Source organism: Chrysemys picta, chromosome 10, assembly GCF_011386835.1.
Source record: "Chrysemys picta bellii isolate R12L10 chromosome 10, ASM1138683v2, whole genome shotgun sequence".
Taxonomy (NCBI): Eukaryota; Metazoa; Chordata; order Testudines; family Emydidae; genus Chrysemys; species Chrysemys picta.
In genome coordinates this window covers 1,999,474-2,018,249 of record NC_088800.1, presented here as the reverse complement: position 1 = coordinate 2,018,249, position 18,776 = coordinate 1,999,474, and the positions used below count along the sequence as shown (strand labels likewise).

Genomic DNA, 18,776 nt, shown 5'->3' with positions numbered 1-18,776 from the left:
AGTGTCTGATCCGTTCGTGCATCACAACAGGTCTTTGTCAACAGGAATGTTCCTAAGACAAAGTAAGGAATGGGAGTAGAATCAAGAGGGAAGAAAACTTGGCAGCCTGTCATAAAGCCTGAATTAAAGTCCTGTTCTGACATCAGTGCAGTCCATAAACTGTGTGAGATATTCACTGGCTGGTCAGGAGAGGCCAGGCTGAAATAGTAAGCACACCAGTTGGCAGCAAGGTGGATAGGGACCAGGAGTTCCAAGGATGAACAGACTGGAAGTTAGGGAAATAGCCAAAAAAATTCATGAGTACATGTTACTTCACTTCTGAAAGTTCCAGGTTGTCTTCCAATAACAAACAGTACACAATTCTGCCCCATCCAAACAACAAGAAACAGAAGTCTCTTAAATCTGTGTTTGAAAGAACTGTTCAATAGTCTAAAAACGGTAAAAAGCACTGCCCTGCAAAGGATATAGCTTCTGGACAGAATTTGGTCCTTCACTCAACATGGAGTCAAGAGCTAAAAGTTCTTTAGATTCAGAACATCTGTCCCTCTATGGGGAAGAAATCATTATCTTATACTTAAGAAACCTCTCCAGGCGATTCCTCGGAGTAGCTTTCGTTTGGCTCCAGAGGATGTTCTGACCAGTGGTCTTCAGCTAGAATGATGAAGGGTAACTGCTACATGGGCTCTCAAGGATGGTAAAACAGAAGAGACCAGAAAACTGTTTTAAACAGTCTATGTATATGGGCACAGCAGACAATTTGTCCGTGAATGTCGTAAACAATCCAAAGAAATCATTACCATCTGCTCATAAATACATTGTTAATAAATATATACTCAATTACTCTAAAAACTAAAATTTTAATGAAGCGAACATACATTTCAACTCTTCAACCTATTTATTTTGGGATTCTTTTCTCCCCCTCTTAAAAAATTCTGATTAAAAATAGTTACTATTCAAAATTAACTCTGAAATTTTGAGTCAAAGAAACAGGAGCCAACGATTACATTTTTGCTGTCACCCCATGTGTAAACTGTGCCTGTTACAGCCCTACTGCAGAGTCTCCTAACAGTGATTTATTTTATATATAAATAAATCATGCTTCATTACCTACCAGTTACAATAGGACAGGCCTCAGTCTCAATTTCAGTCTTAATTTTGTATTTCCTTGCTTTTATTAGTGACACAACCTTAATTCCACTAACTTGTGTCAAGAAAAGAAATAAGCACTTATATGAATCATGAAAAAGACTGCACTTGACAAACACAGTAAAATTAAGGGTGCTAAATAGCTGAAGAGTATAATGTAATTAAAAAGGAAACAAAGAACACCAGTCAGCTTGGCTATTCCGAAAATAAGCTTTGTCATTATGTCATTTTTGTGGTGAACAAAGTAAGACTTTTTTCACAGTAACTTGTTAGTGCCATCTTTTCCTCCAGCTTGAAATTTACACCCTATTGAAGTAAAGTTACCTTTAGGTTACTGAAATGCATGGACATTTACAAAATAATATCCTCAACTTCTATAATACCCTTAAACAAGAGATCTCCAATAACTTTACAAACGTTAGGAGTACTTGCGGCACATTAGAGACTAACAAATGTATTTGACCATAAGCTTTCATGGGCTACAGCCCACTTCGTCAGATGCATCAATAAATGTGTTAGTCTCTAAGGTGCCACAAGTACTCCTGTTCTTTTTGCGGATACAGACTAACAGGGCTGCTACTCTGAAACCTTTACAAACAGTAAAACTCTGAAAACCTGTATGGGGCAGGAAAGGGAGATCTAAAGACAAATCCCTGAAATGCAGTAATATTTGAGGCAGTACATGCTAATGATTAGGAACTTTATTCTGTACCCCTGAAGTCAGTGGGAAGACAATCAAGTCTTGACCAGAATGCCACACAATACTTTAGGGAAGAAAGTGAAGAATGCTTTATGCAGTGTAAATATCCTGGCAGGAATAACAGAATTTAGAGAGGCAAAATGTAATTATTACCTGAATTTGAATTTGTCCAGAACCCTGGGGCACACAACCCTAATTCTTATGAAAAGTGCCATGATATCTTTAAAGTCTACAAATGGGCAAAACCAAAACTAAGTAAAATAAAATAGCTTCACCAAAATCATCATAACACTTCCTGGGACAAATAACATCTGAGAATATTATAATATACCTATTAGACAGAAGTAAAAGTAGTGGTGTTCTCTAGTGCTTACAGCATGTAAGAATTAAGGTTCCAGGGTTTTATTTTTGCCACTGTCAAACATTCAATGTGTAACTTTGAGTAAGTCATAACCTCTCTATGCCTCAGTTCAGCCATGTGTAAAACATGTACAATATAACTACCTTACCTCAGTGTGTTATGACACTTTAATAATAATAATAATACATAACATTTATATAGGTCTTTTCATCTTCACAGCCTTTCACAAACATTAACTAATTAATCCTCAACACCCCTGTGAGGTATTATTATTCCCATTTTATTGATGGGAAAAACCAGAAAAGAGGTTAAGTGACTTGCCTGAGGCAACAGAGCAATAATTAATTAATAAATATAAAGTGCTTTGAGATCCTCTCACAGACCACAGCACTATAAGAGTGAAAAGTACTCTGTCATCATCAAAAAAGGAAAGAGCCAGGCATATTCGGCATAGTGATTCTCAGTATTAATTTAAAAATGAACCATAAATATGTGAAGTTGTGAAACCAAATATTCTAATAAAACAGAGTGAGACAGGTACTGAACTACATCCCCCAAAATCATAATTATGAAAGGGAACAAACACATCCAGCACTGCACTCTTTGGTATTATGATAAAAGGAATGATAGCCAGTTCTGACATAGAGCCCACCAAAATTGTTGCAAAAATGACTATTACACCCATTCTGTGATGCAGTCCCAAGTATTATTGAAAAATGAGCAACAGGCAAACCCACTGCTGCACTCCCCAATATTATAGAAGTGAGCAACTGACACATTCAGTGCAGCAGTGCACTCCAATATTATGATACAACTCCACGATGGGGGCATCTTATGCAGCGGTCCCCAATATTATCATAGTGAGCGAGACACATCCAGTGTGGCAGTCCCCCAATTAATTATTGTAAAAGGCTACAAGACAGTCCATCACTCCAATAATATTACTATAGTCACAATGACAGGAATATCCAGTGATGCTCTCCCCAATATTATTCCTATAACAGTCAGCAACAAGCACATCCAAGGTTATGTTCCCCATTATTATTACCACCAATAGACAGAGCAACAAGCATATCTGGCACTGTTCACCCCACTCCTACTCTTGTTAGAGTCAAGGGTAGGCACATCTGGCACTGTGCTCCCCAATAGTACTGCACTAAGAGTCAGTGACTGGCATGCACGGGCACTGTGTTCCCCAACATCATTAGTGAGTCCAGGACAGGCTCATCCCACGCTATTACTTTAAGAGTTAGCCCACAGCCATGTCCAGTGCTTCACTCCCCAATATAATTGCAACAAGAGTCAGCAACAGGCACGTCCTGGGTTGCACTCCCCACACTTCCCCGTGTGTGTGCGCGCGTGTGTGTGTGTAACAGGGACTCGGATGCAGCCAGGAGAGCAACGCCCCCTAAACAAACCCAACTTGAGATGCATACGAGACAGCAGCAGCAGCGGGGGGGTACCCCCCACCGGACACCCCACCAAATCAGAGCGTTACCCACCCCCCCAGAATAACCAGGGGGCAGCCAGGAGATGGGGGGGCAGCTGGGATTCTAGGCGGAGCCGTCTCACCATAGGCCTAGGCCTAGGGGGGGCGGCTGGGGGGCTCCGGGGGGAGGTGACAGGCCCCCAGCCGCCTCCCCCAGCCCAGGCGGGCTCGGGGGGGAGGCTGGGGCCCCGCTCCGGAGGGGGGTTCGCTGAGTGGCCTCTGAGGTGGGTGGGGAAGGAGGGAGGGCGAACAGGGAAGCGGTGTCTCCTCACACCCGGGGCCGAGGAGCCCCCGACGGGGAAGGGTTTACACGGGGGGAGCCCGCTCGTGAGGGAGGACAAGGCCCGGCGCGGGGCTCCTGCGGGGCCACTTTGGGAGGGAGCCCCCTTGGCTCCCCCCGATCCCGGGCGGGACCCCGCGCTGGCGGGGAGGGGGTGTCAGCTACCTGTGGGTGCGGGGTGCCGAGGAGGCGGGCCCCGGTATCCGGGGCCCCGGCGGCCAGGCCGGGCGGACGCCGCTGTGTTTACACCGCCGCCGGGGCTCCGCAGCCGCTCAGCAGCCAGTCGCCATTTCCCGCCTACCGACCTGCTACACCGCACGGAGGGACCCGGATGGGAGAGGGGCCGCCGCGCAGGCGCAGCCCTGCCGGGGGAGGGGGTCGGGACGGTGCCGGGGAGGAGCGGGGCCTCGCGCGGGGGACAGCGCCGAGGGGAGCGGGCTGGGGGCACCTCGCACCGCGGGCGGCCGAGGGAGAGCGGCCAGCTCCGGGAGGGGCTGTCAGGGGGAGGTCGGGCTGTCCGGTGCGGGAGGTCGGGCTGGGAAGGGGATTGTGGGGCGCCTCACGGGGGGGGGGCGGTGAGTGGGGCGCTTCACAGTGGGAGGGGGCGCTGAGTGGGGGGGTTGCCTTAGACTGTCAGGGGGCTGTCGGGGGGGGGGTTGCCTCACAGTGGGAGGGGGCTCTGAGTGGGGGGGTTGCCTCAGACTGAGAGGGGGCTGTCAGTGGGGGGGTTGCCTCACAGTGGGAGGGGGCGCTGAGGGGGGGGGTTGCCTCAGACTGGGAGGGGGTGCTGAGTCGGGGGGCGTTGCCTCACTGGGAGGGAGCACTGAGTGGGGGGGTTGCCTCAGACTGAGAGGGGGCTGTCAGTGGGGAGGGTTGCCTCACAGTGGGAGAGGGCGCTGAGTGGGGGGGGTTACCTCAGACTGACAGGGGACTGTCAGTGGGGGGGGTTACCTCAGACTGGGAGGGGGCGCTGAGTCGGGGGCTTTGCCTCACTGGGAGGGGGCTCTCCGGCGGCGTTGCCTCACACTGGGAGGGGGCTCTGAGTGGGGGGCTGTCTCACTGGGAGAGGAGGGTTCTGAGTGGCGGGGGGCACCTCACACTGGAGGGGGTGGCCATAGTGTGTGAGGGGCCCATACTCTGGCACTGTGAGGAGGCAGTGGGTTCAGATACCCTTGTGATGGGTATGGGATAAATACATGGACAGGCATATTAGAGAGACAAGGTGAGTGAGCTAATATCTTTTATTGGACCAAGTTCTGTGGGTGAAAGAGAGAAACTTTTGAGCTTACACAGAGCTCTTTGGGTCTGGTCTGGTCAGCTCTCACCTGGTCCAATAAAAGATATTGCCTCAGCCACCCTGTTTCTGTAATATCCTGGGACCTACGTGGCTATAGCAACACTACATAGAGAGCCTTTTCCCCAGTTGTTCCCATAGGTGAAATGCAGTTGGCAGTGCTAGTACTGACAGGCACAGTCAGAGCAGAAGTCTGGCCTACTGCTGACAGCAGCAGTAAGCAACACAGTAAGATGGAGAGCCCTGTCCACACAGGCATTCTCGTCTCTGGGGCTGCAGCAGCTGTGACAAAGGAGACAAACTTTAGTGACAGAGAGGAGGATGCTAAGGAGACTGGATATTGAGGTGGGCAGATTGAGGAGATTGTTTGCAGGCCTTATCTTTGCTAGGAAAAAAGTTTTAACTTGAGTTAGCTAACAAGGTAATATCCTAGTGAAGACAAGGCTGTTTGTAGTTTTCACTTGATTTAGCAGGTCAAGTTAAATACCGGGCTCCCCCATAGTTTTTGGCCTTGTCTTCACTGCCAGAAAAAAGCATTAGTTATCACACTATAAAGACACACTGAGTTAGCAATGTTGCTGTAAAATCCTGGTGGAGGCTCTGTAGTATTTACCTCCATGTAGCTAGGGCAGATCAACCCAAGCTGGGGGTATAGGGCTGACTTTGCATTGCTACGTCAAGGCAAACGCTACTTGTGCCTTGTCTTCACTAGGATTTTACTGCAAGATAACTAATATGCTAGTTGCATCTGAAGAAGTGAGCTGTAGCCCACGAAAGCTTATGCTGAAATAAATTTGTTAGTCTCTAAGGTGCCACAAGTACTCCTGTTCTTTTTGCGGATACAGACTAACATGGCTGCTACTTTGTAACCTGTCAATATGCTAGTTGTCTTCCTTTCTAACAAAAACAAAACTTTTAGCCATGAAAACATAGCCTTTAACTCAACCTGCTAACTAGGGTGAAAACTATAAACTTCCATGTCTTCATTAGGATTTTATCTTGAGTTAGTTAACTTGAGTAAAGAATACACATTTTTCCCCTAGTGAAGACAGAACCTAAAGGATAAGAGGGGGCTGTGTGTTCTGGGGGCAGGGGAGGCTGAGGACAGTTTATGGGTAAAGGAGGACATTTTAGGGTACTGAGACTATGGGGAGAAACAACATTTTGTTGATATGCTGTAGTGAAGAATTAGTAGGAGGGAATACATTTTTTGCCATTGACTTTGGGTAGACAATTTGTTTAGTGTGGCTGGGGATAGTGTTTTGCTGTTTCTGGGGGGAAGTAACAGTTTATAGGAGGTGGTGTTTAGGTTACTGGCAGTGTTTGGTCAGTAGCCCCTATTCCCACTGAAATTAGAAAGGAGCATGGAGCTCATTGGCTTGACCAAGCTGAGGAGGCAAAGGAAGGAGAATGTTCAGTACAGGGGCTGCTATCAGAGTACACAGTTGGTGGTTGGGGCCTACTCAGCTTGTGGCATCACTGCATGTTTCTGTGTATAGTTCCAGTGCAGCAAAAACCCTGTGTGTACCAGGTGTGTCGGTGCATTTAAGATGTGAAAGGCCTTGGAACCCTTCTGGGAGGGATGTGCAGCAGAGCCAATACATCATTCATTTTGGTTCGCTGTCCCAGCCCAATGGGGGCTGCGGGAAGTGGCGCGGGCCAAGGGATGTACTGGCCGCTGCTCCCGCAGCCTCCATTGGCCTGCAGTGGCGAACCGCAGCCAGTGGGATCCGCGATCGGCCAAACCTGCGGACGTGGCAGGTAAACAAACCGGCCCGGCCCACCAGGGGCTTTCCCTGACGGGCCGCATGCCAAAGGTTGCCGATCCCTGCTATATACTTTGTGTCCTGGTGTTACCATGTACCATTTATTATTCTCATTCACCAAGTTTCCACAATATCTATTATATCAATAACCTCATTTAATGCCATGCACTCTAGTTCACCCATCCTAATATTTAGACACAGTGTTCAGAATAATCATTTCAAGTCACTAACTACAGATAATACTTCATTTGTTTCAATAAATCGATTAGTTTTAAATGAAAAACATGTTTTTAAAAACTTATTGGTTCTTATGTATCCAGCACACTCAAGATAATTTTATTTAACTAATAAAAAAATGCTGTTCTGTGCATTTTAAATTGAATTCCGGTTTCTATCCAAATACAGCTTGACACAAATCACGAGTAAAAAATTAATTACCATATAGTAAATAAGAAATGTATCATTCACCATTTACTAACATTAACAAATGTAAACATTAAGAATTTGAATAAATACTATGTAATTGTTTAAATAAATGTGTATAAGATGTAGTGTTTGCTACTGGTAGCAAAAAAAGCAGCTAATTTAGTGTAAAAGCTATATTTAATTGCAAATCAAAATGTTTTAAAGGTTACCAACCAATGAGACTCAATCTTCCTTCAGGAAAAAAAAACAAAAAGTATAAATGCAAAACAAGATTAAAATCAATTATTTAAATCAGGGTTTCTTGTCTGATGATTTAAATCATGATTAAAATTGGTGATTTAAATTGCTTTGATTTAAATTATTCCACCTTACTGCAGACAAGATCTATACTATACACCTCTACCCCGATATAACACGAATTCTGATATAACACGGTAAAGCAGCGCTCCGGGGGGGCGGGGCTGTGCACTCCGGCAGATCAAAGCAAGTTTGATATAATGTGGTTTCACCTATAATGCGGTAAGATTTTTTGGCTCCCGAGGACATCGTTATATCGAGGTAGAGGTGTACTTTGTAAGTGTCTCAGATGAGTCTGTTGAATAAGGAAATCAGATGATAAAAAAATAAATCTGATTCTGGATGTCCCTAACAACTGAAGACATCCAGAAAACAATTTTGCTTTTTGGCACAACAGTATTTTTACCTGTGCAGTTATTCCATGGTCTCTCAGTAGCCATTATGGTACAATTAATTTTGGGAAACTTCTAGACTAGAAAAAAAAAAGGAAGTTGCTTTACGGGAGTTTGTCAATCCCAAAATTCCCCAGTTGACATCAGGGCAATTTCCAGCATGATGTCTCTGTGCAATGACAATTTGTCCTATTCAACGCTTTTGTGACCCAGTGGATTGATACAGAATACATTAGCTGCTGAAACAAGAAGAGAGAAAAAATAAAAAAATAAATTCTGAAGAAAACATCCAAATATGTATGGATATACTGCACACATGGATTTCTAGTGTCTCTTCTTTTAAAGAATGAGTATAGTTTTTGGGTGGAAATCTTTGTGTGGTGGGTTGTCTTGCTAAGTGATTTTATTCAGTTTTAAAATAAACTATGGTTAGGAAAGTGATTTTATAATAGTTGGTCCCTTTTACTATATGTATCGTCTCACTATATTTTAGTCATTTACTTTGTGACAGAAATCAGCTTATTACTGTCAGCACTACAAAGAGCATGTTGTATTCTGTTCTCTTCCAAATCAGTAGGTTTCAGTTACATTACAATTCCACAATTTGTATTGTGGCTATATGAAGAAAGAATGCAGTTTGGGTTTTAGGATACCAATTTGAGCTTGAGGTGCAGAATAAATTTAGTTAGGAATTCTTCCAGTGGATTGAAAAATCAAGGATAGATGAGGAGTGCGACAAAAATGCCTTGGAGTTACACCTTTACAAATTTTTCCAGGTCTGTGTTTTAAATGCAGAATTATTCAGATAAGTCAAGAGATCTGATTAATAACTACTAGCTCTATTGTTGATTCAGTTGTGAGTTGGAACTAATTAAGCAGTAATGAGAAAGTTTGTCATGTTGCGATATGCTTTAGGTATTAAAGGCATGACATTTAAGAAAGCCATCCAAGGCTAGGTCCACACTACCCGCTTGATTCGGCGGGTAGAGATCGATCTTCTGAGATCGATTTATCGCGTCTCATCTGGACGCGATAAATCGATCCCAGAAGCGCTCCCCCGTCAACTGCGGAACTCCTGCTCGCCGAGAGGAGGAAGCGCTGTCGACGGGGGAGCTTGCCTGCGCCGCGCGGACCCGCAGTAAGTAAACTTAGTTCGATCTAGGAAATGTCGACTTCAGCTACACTATTCTCGTAGCTGAAGTTGCGTTTCCTAGATCGATCCCCCGCCCCAGTGTGGACCAAGCCCAAGAAGTGGTTCTGTTATAGCATAACATGCCCTGTCATGCCTAACTACAATAGCAAAATTGCAGTAGATGCATATTAGAAATATTACTAGGATTTCAGTAGGCACTACCCATAAATACCATTTTCCCTCACAGAATTTGCTAACATCATTATTGTTCAACAATAATTACTATCCAGTCACAATGACATGCTCTTGAATAATTAGTCGCCTTTTAGATTTGTCTTTGGACAATTATTTATTTAAACCATACCCCAAAAAGTACAAGAAGGTAACAATGCAGAACTTGCAAAGCAAGAAGAATATTATTGTTAATGTTATAATTGGATGTTAATGGCACTAGCACTTCAGTGTTTAATCATCCCCTAAAGCCGATAAATAGCTTTGTGTACTATATGAAATTTTCAAAAAGCACCAGTCACCATAGCATCTGCAGTGCCATAAACAGCCATTAATATTGCTAGACAAATTAAGATTTCCATAGTTTAAAAGGTTTTTGGTTTTAAAAGCTGCTTTAACTTTTTTTAGGTTTCTAGCTTAGTAGGAGACAATTACATTGAGAAAATGCCAGAAAAGGGGGCAAATAAATAAATATACTTTGATTTCTAACTTGCAGAGCTGAAATCCTTAGTATGCATCTCTGCTTCCATTTTCTTTTCTGGAAGGAAAAATAAATGAAAAGAGGGATTGAGGAGGAATATGGAAGCAAAGACCTGAGTCAGAGTTAATAGCAATACACCTCTACCCCTATATAAAGCTGTCCTCGGGAGCCAAAAAATCTCACTGCGTTATAGGTGAAAGCGCATTATATCGAACTTGCTTTGATCCGCCGGAGTGCGCAGCCCCCCCTCTCCCCCGGAGCACTGCTTTACTGCATTATATCCGAATTCGTGTTATATCGGGTCACGTTATATCGGGGTAGAGGAGTACCAAGAAAAGGTAACTTTTAATTCAAACTTTCCCCCAACCTTTCAAATGTTAAAAATGTTCTTCCCTTCTCAAAGTACGTGCAGCCAAACAAGATACAGTGAGGCTGCTTTGGCTGTGGTGACCTTGGTATGTTAATGTGAGGTGCTCAGATAGAGCTAGGGGCATGATGTAAGACAGTGGCTCTCAGGAGAACCACTGATGTAAGAAAATAGAGAGTTCATAGTTCTGTGTCTCTTTCATTGAATCTGAACAGTGCAGTGTCTGCTTCCCCAAGTGCCAGGGTAAGATAATTAAATTTGGTTGAGGAAACTGAAGAAAGTTGTTGCTGGATGGTTGGGGGAAGCATTTATAAAAACTCTTCCCCTCCTTCCCCCATTACTGACATGGTTTTGCCTCCCTTTGTCTGTGAGGTGCACTTTTGGGTACTCCCACATCACCAGTTTCTTTCCAAACTACTGTACCCCTTTCAGGAGGCTGATTTCTCTTGTGTACCGCAAGTTTCATCTCACTAAAAAACTACTTGCTTACAAAATCAGACATAAAAATACAGAAGTATCACAGTCCATTATTACTGAAAACTTGCTTAGTTTCTCATTTTTACCATATAATTATAAAATAAATCAATTGCAATAGAAATATCGTACTTCCATTTCAGGGTATACTATATAGAGCAATATAGACAAGTAATTGTATGAAATTGTAATTTGTACTGACTTAGGTAGGGCTTTTTATGTAGCCTGTTGTAAAACTAGGCAAATATCTAGATGAGTTGATGTACCCCTTGGAAGACCTCTGTGTACCCACAGGGGTACACGTACCCCTGGTTGAGAACCTCTGATGTAAGAAAATAGAGAGTTCATAGTTCTGTGTCTCTTTCATTGAATCTGAACCAATTTACCAGTGTCTGCTTCCCCAAGTGTCAGGGCAAGATAAATTAAAATTGGTTGAGGAAATTGAAGAAAGTTGTTGCTGGATGATTGGGGGAAGCATTTATAAAAACTCTTCCCCTCCTTCCCTCATTTTTGACATGGTTTTGCCTCCCTTTGTCTGTGAGGTGCACTTTTGGGTACTCCCACATCACCAGTTTCTCCTAGACTTTTGAAAGACTGGAGTAGCCAGTTCATTTCTTTCATCAATAGTTATTATTTCTATTATGATAGGACTCAAAAGACCCAACTTGTCAGGTCCCGTTGTAGTAGGTACTGCATAGATGGCAACAATAGTCCCTGTCCCAGAAAGCTTACCGTGTAAATTGGGCAAAACACAACAGTTGGGTATAGAAGTGGAGCGGGAGAGACAAGGGTGACAGTGATGACACAAGGTTATGTATCTACTGTATATTAGTTAACTGTATAACGTGGAAGCATAACTTTTTTAGTACAGTAAGTGAATGCATTGTTAACAAAATCACTATCAAACCACTTGTCTAGCTATTATCATTAGGCAGTTTCCAATGGGCTTTGCCTCAGTAAACCATTCCTTTATAGTACTGGCCACCTCACATTTTTAAAATCATGAGATTTTTAATAAAGTTGGGATTCTTTTAATTTGTCTTTTTGAAGCCGTTAAGTTCCCATTTTCAAGTTTTTCTTCACAACTATAAAGACTAGAAACTTTCTTTTAATGAAAGCTGAAGTCTCATGTAATAAAAATCCAGGAACAGGGACTTTAAGAAAAACATTAAATATAACCAGACCTGCAATTTTGGCAACGCTGCTTTTGTCACTTCCACAAAGTTAGTACAATTAGCTCCATGTGAAGCTATGCTTGCAGGTAAATTGGAAATGAAAGCTGTTGTAAAATGCAGTGATCTAAACCTATAACAGTGCTCCAGAGGTTGCAGTTTTCCTATTCACGTCTAGGTGATATTCAAAGTGTTCATATCCGTGTTTACATCCTTGCATGGTTTGGTCCTTGCTACCAAAGGGGTAACTTCTGCTGTGTATTACCACAATTATTGAGATGCACTCTCACCTACAGGCTCTACCTTTGAATTTCTGTGTGCAGCAGAGGGGGCTTTTTCACCATACAGCTCTTGTGGCTGGAACCCAAGTAACTTCTCTCATTGCGCTGACAGTACCCAAATTTGCTGAGGTTCAGGGAATGGGGTAAAACTCCTCTGGTTACTCAGGCTGTCGTCTTAGGGTAGTGGTAGGTTATATTTTTTATGTATTTATAGCAGGGTGGAGGCAGAGGTTTGGTTAGTTCGATATATTCATTTACACAGATGTATCTAGTGTCAATAAGAAGCACATTTAAAATATAGGCTAGGGAAAAAACAACTTGGCGATTTCATTTTATTTTCCTTTATTGGCTCTACTGAGTGTGTGTCAAAAGAGAAGTAGTAGTATTCACAAGCCTTATTGAAAAAAGTTAGGAACTAAAATTTTTGAACTGAAAAATAGTAAACTATTGCACTACTTCACACTGTGTCCTTTTTATCTCCCGAGAGGGAAGCTATGGAATTTAAGTCTATGGCAAATTACTTACTGGAAAGCACAAATACATATTCAATTCTCACCACAAGGCTTTTTAACTAATTTAAGGAGCTGTGTTTAAAACTCAAATACATTTTCAGTTAAAATTATTTCTAGAATGTTTTAGACAACCAATGTGTAAAATATTTTGAGCACTAGTGTTACAATTGGCATACATTCTAGTGTAGACCAGGTGGCCATTTTTACCATGCTTACATTTTCCTACTGTAGATAAGGCCAAGCAGTTAGTGATACAAGCTTTAGAGGAAGAATATAGTGGTTAGTGTAAGAGAATCTAATTTGAATTTATGTAACGCTTTGAAAAAGGATGGCCAGTTGGTCCTATTAGCTGCTTTCTAGAGAGAGTACTTTGTTGAGGGCCTTAAAACAAGAATTTGATGAGCTGAATACCCTTCTAGGCATGTTGGGTATATGACATGCACACAGATCAGGAGTAGCTTGACTGTTTTCATTTTCTTATTTCCATCAATGTATAGAAAAAACACAGGTGATGTCCTTTAAAGGTGCTTTGTTTTAATTTATCTTTTAAAACTAATACTACAGACTGTGAGAACCAATTTAATTTTGCAGTCTAGGTGGTGTTTTTAGGCAAGCAGGTGTTCAAGTAGCAGTGTCTCTGAAATCTGTCAACATTTTGTATGCTGCCATTTCCATGGAAACCGATACCGACTTAGCAAGAATGGTTTGGGTGTTTCTAAACTCCCCCCCCCTTTTTTTTTTTAAACTGGATAGGTTAAAGTCACTTGTTTTTTTTGTTGACTGCGTCAGTTTTAATGGTAGCAGGGGACAGAACACAGCTACATTTCAAAGGCATTGTTCTCTAGCTGCTCCTAGGAAAGCAGTCAGTTCAAATGGTTCTGCAGTAGCAAAATCCTGTGATTAAATTAATTTTTTTTAATATTTAAAAAAAATTGAGCCACTTACTTAAAAAAAAATTCTTAAAAAAACCCTTGCACCAGACTCCTCCTGTCTTCTAGTTCAAGGAAGATAAGATCTCGCAATGCACTCACATCACACTTCCCATAAAAGTCAGATTAAATATTTTTACCTATTGAAATGAGTAAGAACTACAAGCGTTGTTCAGTCATTTGGCAAATTTACAAAATTAATCTTCCAATAGTGAATTAGGGAGCCCTCCACCTTTAAAACTTCTTGAGAGTTTGAACTTTATCTTAGTACCATCTAAAACAGTGGTTCGCAACTAGGGGTCCAGGGCCCCCAAGCAGGTTTCAGGGAGTCCACCAAGCAGGGTCAGCATTAGGCTCGCTTGGGCCCAGGGCAGAAAGCCGAAGTCCCACCGCAGAGGACCTTAGCCCAGGACGCCTAAGTCCCACCACACAGGGCTGAAACCAAAGCCTGAGCAACTTAGCTTTGCGGTGCTCCCTGTGGTGTCGTGCCCTAGCCAATTGCCCGGCTTTCTACACACTAACGCCAGCCCTGGCTTTTTTATGCAGAAAAACAATTGTGGCACAGCTGGGTCATGGAATTTTCACAGCATGTTGTAGGGGTGTCAGAAAGAAAAAGGTTGAGAACCTCTCATCTAACAAACAGATTATTCATATACCTGCACTATTATCTTCTCATACTGGAGTGAGTGGTTTGAAGATTCTATGATTAGAAGTGAATCTCCTTTATGAATAGCCCCTTTACAGGCAAGCGTGTTACTTATAGAACTCATTGGTGCCATAATATAGTTAGCTTAAGCATTAGGATTGAACTAGCTATGCTTATAGCTACTCAGGATATTGTCCAAAACATAACTTCTATATTTGGGATGGGCCTGGGCACATAGAATCATAGACCTGGAAGGGTCCTCAAGAGGTCATCCAGTCCAGTCCCCTGCACTCAAGGCAGGACTGTTATCTAGACCATCCCTGACAGGTGTTTGTCCAACCTGCTTTTAAGAAGTCCCAATGATGGAGATTCCACCACCTCCCAAGGCAATTTATTCCAGTGCATAACCACTCTGACAGGAAGTTTTTCCTAATGTCCAACCTAAACTGCTCTGGCTGCAATTTAAGCCCATTGCTTCTTGTCCTCTCCTCAGAGATTAAAAAACAATTTTTCTCCCTCCTCTTTGTAACAGTCTTTTATGTACTTAAACTGTTGTCATGTCCTCTCAGTCTTCTCTTCTCTGGCATAAACAAATCAAATTTTTTCAATCTTCCCTCAATGGTCATGTTTTCTATAACTTTAATCATTTTTGTTACTCTTCTCTGGAAGTATGACTGTGCACGTTACTGGAGAATGAAGGTGCCTCTAATAAAACAGCTTGAGTTTTGTTCTCCCGTTTTCTAGTTTAAGTAGTGGCTACAGTGATGTCTTTTTTGGCATGACTAGATCATCATATATCCTCTAAAGAAAAAACTGACAGTTTCCCAAAACAATGCAGTTTTTTTTCCACTGAAGTGGGATTTGTTTCACAGTATAATTCACATTAGAAATAAAATTCTTTAAATGTTGGCTTACTAAAGAATGAAGAGTAAAGTGCTCAGTGACGTAAATTAAGTTCCAAAAATTGATACCCTGTGACCACCAAAAGATATTTCTATCAGTTATAATTAAATATTTTCCAAAACTATGGAGAAAATGAGATTCCTACCTCTGTACTCACATTGCTATAAAACCACAAAGTCTTCAAACCGGAAAAGGGATAGGCAGCCTTTGTCAATCTATCTCCCCACAGTAGTCAAATACAGATGGAACCTTCCTCAGAGCACCCCCACTCCCCTGCAAAAAGCCCTCAAGAAGTGGAATTCTCTCAGTAAAAGATCCAGACACCAAGATCAGCATGCACTATGTTTTTCTGGACTCCTACTCCAGGAGGCAGGATTAGACTCTGACATTTTTCATCTTCATTCTATAGCTTCGATTAACTAAACTGCGGAAGCCATACCTATCACTTTTGTCTTTGGAATCTAAATTTAATTCTTAATACAGGGCCTTATTTCAAAGAAAACTGAGTTAACTCATTATGAGTTAATAGGTTATCCCTGCCAACAGTACCAACATGAAACTTCCTCTGTTTTCCTATCTAAAACAGCATGAACAAGTGTGGACAGTTGTAGACAGGCAGAAGAAACTATATGATCTAAATTATTGACCTGTATACATGCCTAGGAACGTGACTGTTAGGACAGGGTAATGCACATTTTGACTACAGCAGACAGACTGCCACTGTCATCTGAATGGTTTGGTCAATGCTGAATCTGTCTGAAGATCACAAAAATGAAAATTCTATGAAATAAGCAGTTTGACGACTGTCCCTGTATTACAAATTAGGGCCCTTTGTTTTTGGTTTTTATTTTTTACAGGAATTTAATGTTTATTACAACATCAAAAATAGCTGAAAATCAGTGCAAAAAATTAGGAATTTTTCTGGGTACATATCAGGGTTTTAGTTGACAGAAGAATAGATTTTCATTTTCTTCCCATTTTCATGCATCACATCTTGAAACCATTATCTGATAACAGCTTGAAGTGTGTACATGGGGGGCCTAAGATTCATCAGTACGTTCAGATGCACACACTTCAGAGCTTGCGTGCCTGTTTGTTCAGTGCGTGTATCTTCTGGACCAATACATATCCTTACTTCAACACGCAGCTTTGTATATACACACAGACTAATGTAGTATCATAATAAATATCTCATGCAATGTACTGTATTTTCCTAATAACTTATTTTTTTATATATTTGAATGATACAAAAGTAGAGTGAAAATTGGAAGATGAATACTTCTTGTAAAACCCAGGAATTTTTCTGTAAAAAAAAAATATCACTTTAAACTGAAAACAAAGAGGCTTAATTATAATTCATAGCAAGAATAGTATTAGATGGTGAGTCCACCAACCATCCAGTATGAATTGTATCCACTTTAGTGATTTTACTAGGGTCTAAAAATGGCAGATAACATTTGTTATAAAATGGAGGAAATTATGCTGCCAGGCAACAGCAGCAACCGAGGATGTAAAATATTGAGACCTATTCCACATAGGATATTTGTTCAGACAGAGCTACTAACCCGATCAAGATGGTGCCAGTGCAAGGCAGAATTACACACCTGAGTTTGGTGCAAAATATTTTTTTAAATGAGACAAGGTGGGTGAAATATCTTTTATAGGGCAAAGGAATGATATTTTTTTTTAAATAGACAATCCCTTATTGTTTAAAAAAAATAAATATTCAAAAGGGGCAGAGTCCCAAATGCAGGTAAGAAAGTTATGATTATGGAGTTCCTGATGCAATGTTGTAACGGAGAGAGAGATCATCACACAAACCAGACCTAGATAGGACTGAACAGTTAAATCTGAAAAATAAACATTGAGTTACGTAGTGACAGATTTATGTAAGATATACTTAGTATATGCAGTGTGGTCAAGTTGGTGTTTCAGTAAAGTTACTCTAAGCCAGTGGCTCTCAACCTGTTTACCATTGTGGGCCACATCCAATACTACCTGTGTGGCCCTGAGGATGTCACATAGGCCGCAGCTGTGCTGATTGGGCCGGAGATTGAGAACCACTGCTCTAAGATGACATTAGACTGTTACAATACACCTATCTAGGTTCAGAACATTTAAAATTAGTGTGATAATGATCAGTTTATTTACCACCTGTAATAAATGAAGGGCGGGGGGGAGGGGGAGGCAGCTCCCTTTTATGGACACCCAGCCAGTTAGCTATAAAGTCCCTCTTGGTGGCTGTTCTCTGCTTGCTTTACCTGTAAAGGGAAAAAGTCTCCCTGGCTAGGTAAAAGAAAGGGAGTGGGCACTTGACCACAAGACCCAATGGGAGGGCTAGAACTTTTTAAAATTGAGAAAAAAACCCTTCCCTTTGTCTGTTGTTCTCCAGAGAGGGGACAGAGCAGGACAGGGCTGGAGCTATGCTGTAAAAAGCTTTAAAACCAGGTATGAAAAAGCATCAAATCATACCTCAACCCTACTTATCTGAACCCCCAAATATGTAAGTAATCCAGGAATGTCTAGGAAGACACTATTAGGGTTATTTCTTATTGGCTTGTGGACTCCTCTGTGCTAACGCCAGATGCTTTTGTTTTGCTTGTAACCTTTAAGCTGAACCTCAAGAAAGCTATCTTGATGTTTTTTGTAATTGTTTCTTTTAAGATCTAGCAAAAAGCATAAGTTCCAAATGCACTTACTTTCTTTTGGGGTTTAATAAAATTTACCATTTTTAAGAACAGGATTGGATTTGTGTGTCCCTAAGAGGTTTGTGCATATGTTGTTTAATTAGTTGGTGGCAACAGCTGATTTCCTTTGTTTTTTTCCTCAGCTCTTCCCAAGAACGGGGGTGAAAGGGCTTGAGGGTACCCCACAGGAAGGAATTCCCAAGTGTTCCTTCCTGGGTTCTCAAAAGGGGTTGGGTTTTTTTGCACTTGGGAGGTGGCAGCATCTACCCATCCAAGGTCAGAGAGAAGCTGTAACCTTGGGAGTTTAATACCAGGCCTGGAGTGCCCAGTATTAATTTTTAAAATCCTTGTGGGCCCCCACCTTCTGCACTTGAAGTGCCAGAGTGGGGAATCAGCCTTGACACCATCTAAATTACTGTTTCCACAGGATGTTAAAATATTTAGTGTCCACATTTCATTCTGACATAACTTTCTTAAACCAACCTAGAAGGGGAGCTAGGTTCTGTAGTGGCCTAACCTTTCTGCATATGAAAATCTAGCTTAACATCCTGTCTTTAGAATCACAAGTGAAAGCATATCTTGAGGTGTATGGGCTCCTCCAAAATAACTATGCTGGTTGGCATATAAACAACAGCTTTCACAGCATTTGCTTACGCATGGCTAGTATTCAGCAATCCATCGCTTTTATGAAGACATTAATGCACTACAAAAAAACACCACCACACACAAAAATTCAAGGCAAAAAGAATGAACTTCGAATACATACGATTTGTCTAAAATAGCCCACAAAGCCAATAATGAGACAGTGAA

General features: G+C 41.9%; 1 protein-coding gene and 1 long non-coding RNA gene across 2 annotated transcripts in view; both read right to left on the bottom strand.

The window, feature by feature from the left end:
• CTDSPL2 (CTD small phosphatase like 2) overlaps nt 1-4,281 on the bottom strand; it is a 68,654-nt gene extending 64,373 nt beyond the window's left edge. Inside the window, exon 1 of the mRNA XM_065559100.1 lies at nt 4,142-4,281. The gene's annotated coding sequence lies outside the window, so the exon portion shown is untranslated. The remainder of the gene's footprint in view (nt 1-4,141) is intronic.
• A 3,884-nt stretch (nt 4,282-8,165) lies between these two features.
• LOC135973882 (uncharacterized) lies at nt 8,166-10,058 on the bottom strand. Its single transcript, XR_010590910.1, has 2 exons — nt 9,992-10,058; nt 8,166-8,390 (listed from the first exon to the last, which is right to left on the bottom strand). It is a non-coding gene; the product is annotated as an uncharacterized LOC135973882 (long non-coding RNA).
• Between the last annotated feature and the right edge of the window lie 8,718 nt (nt 10,059-18,776).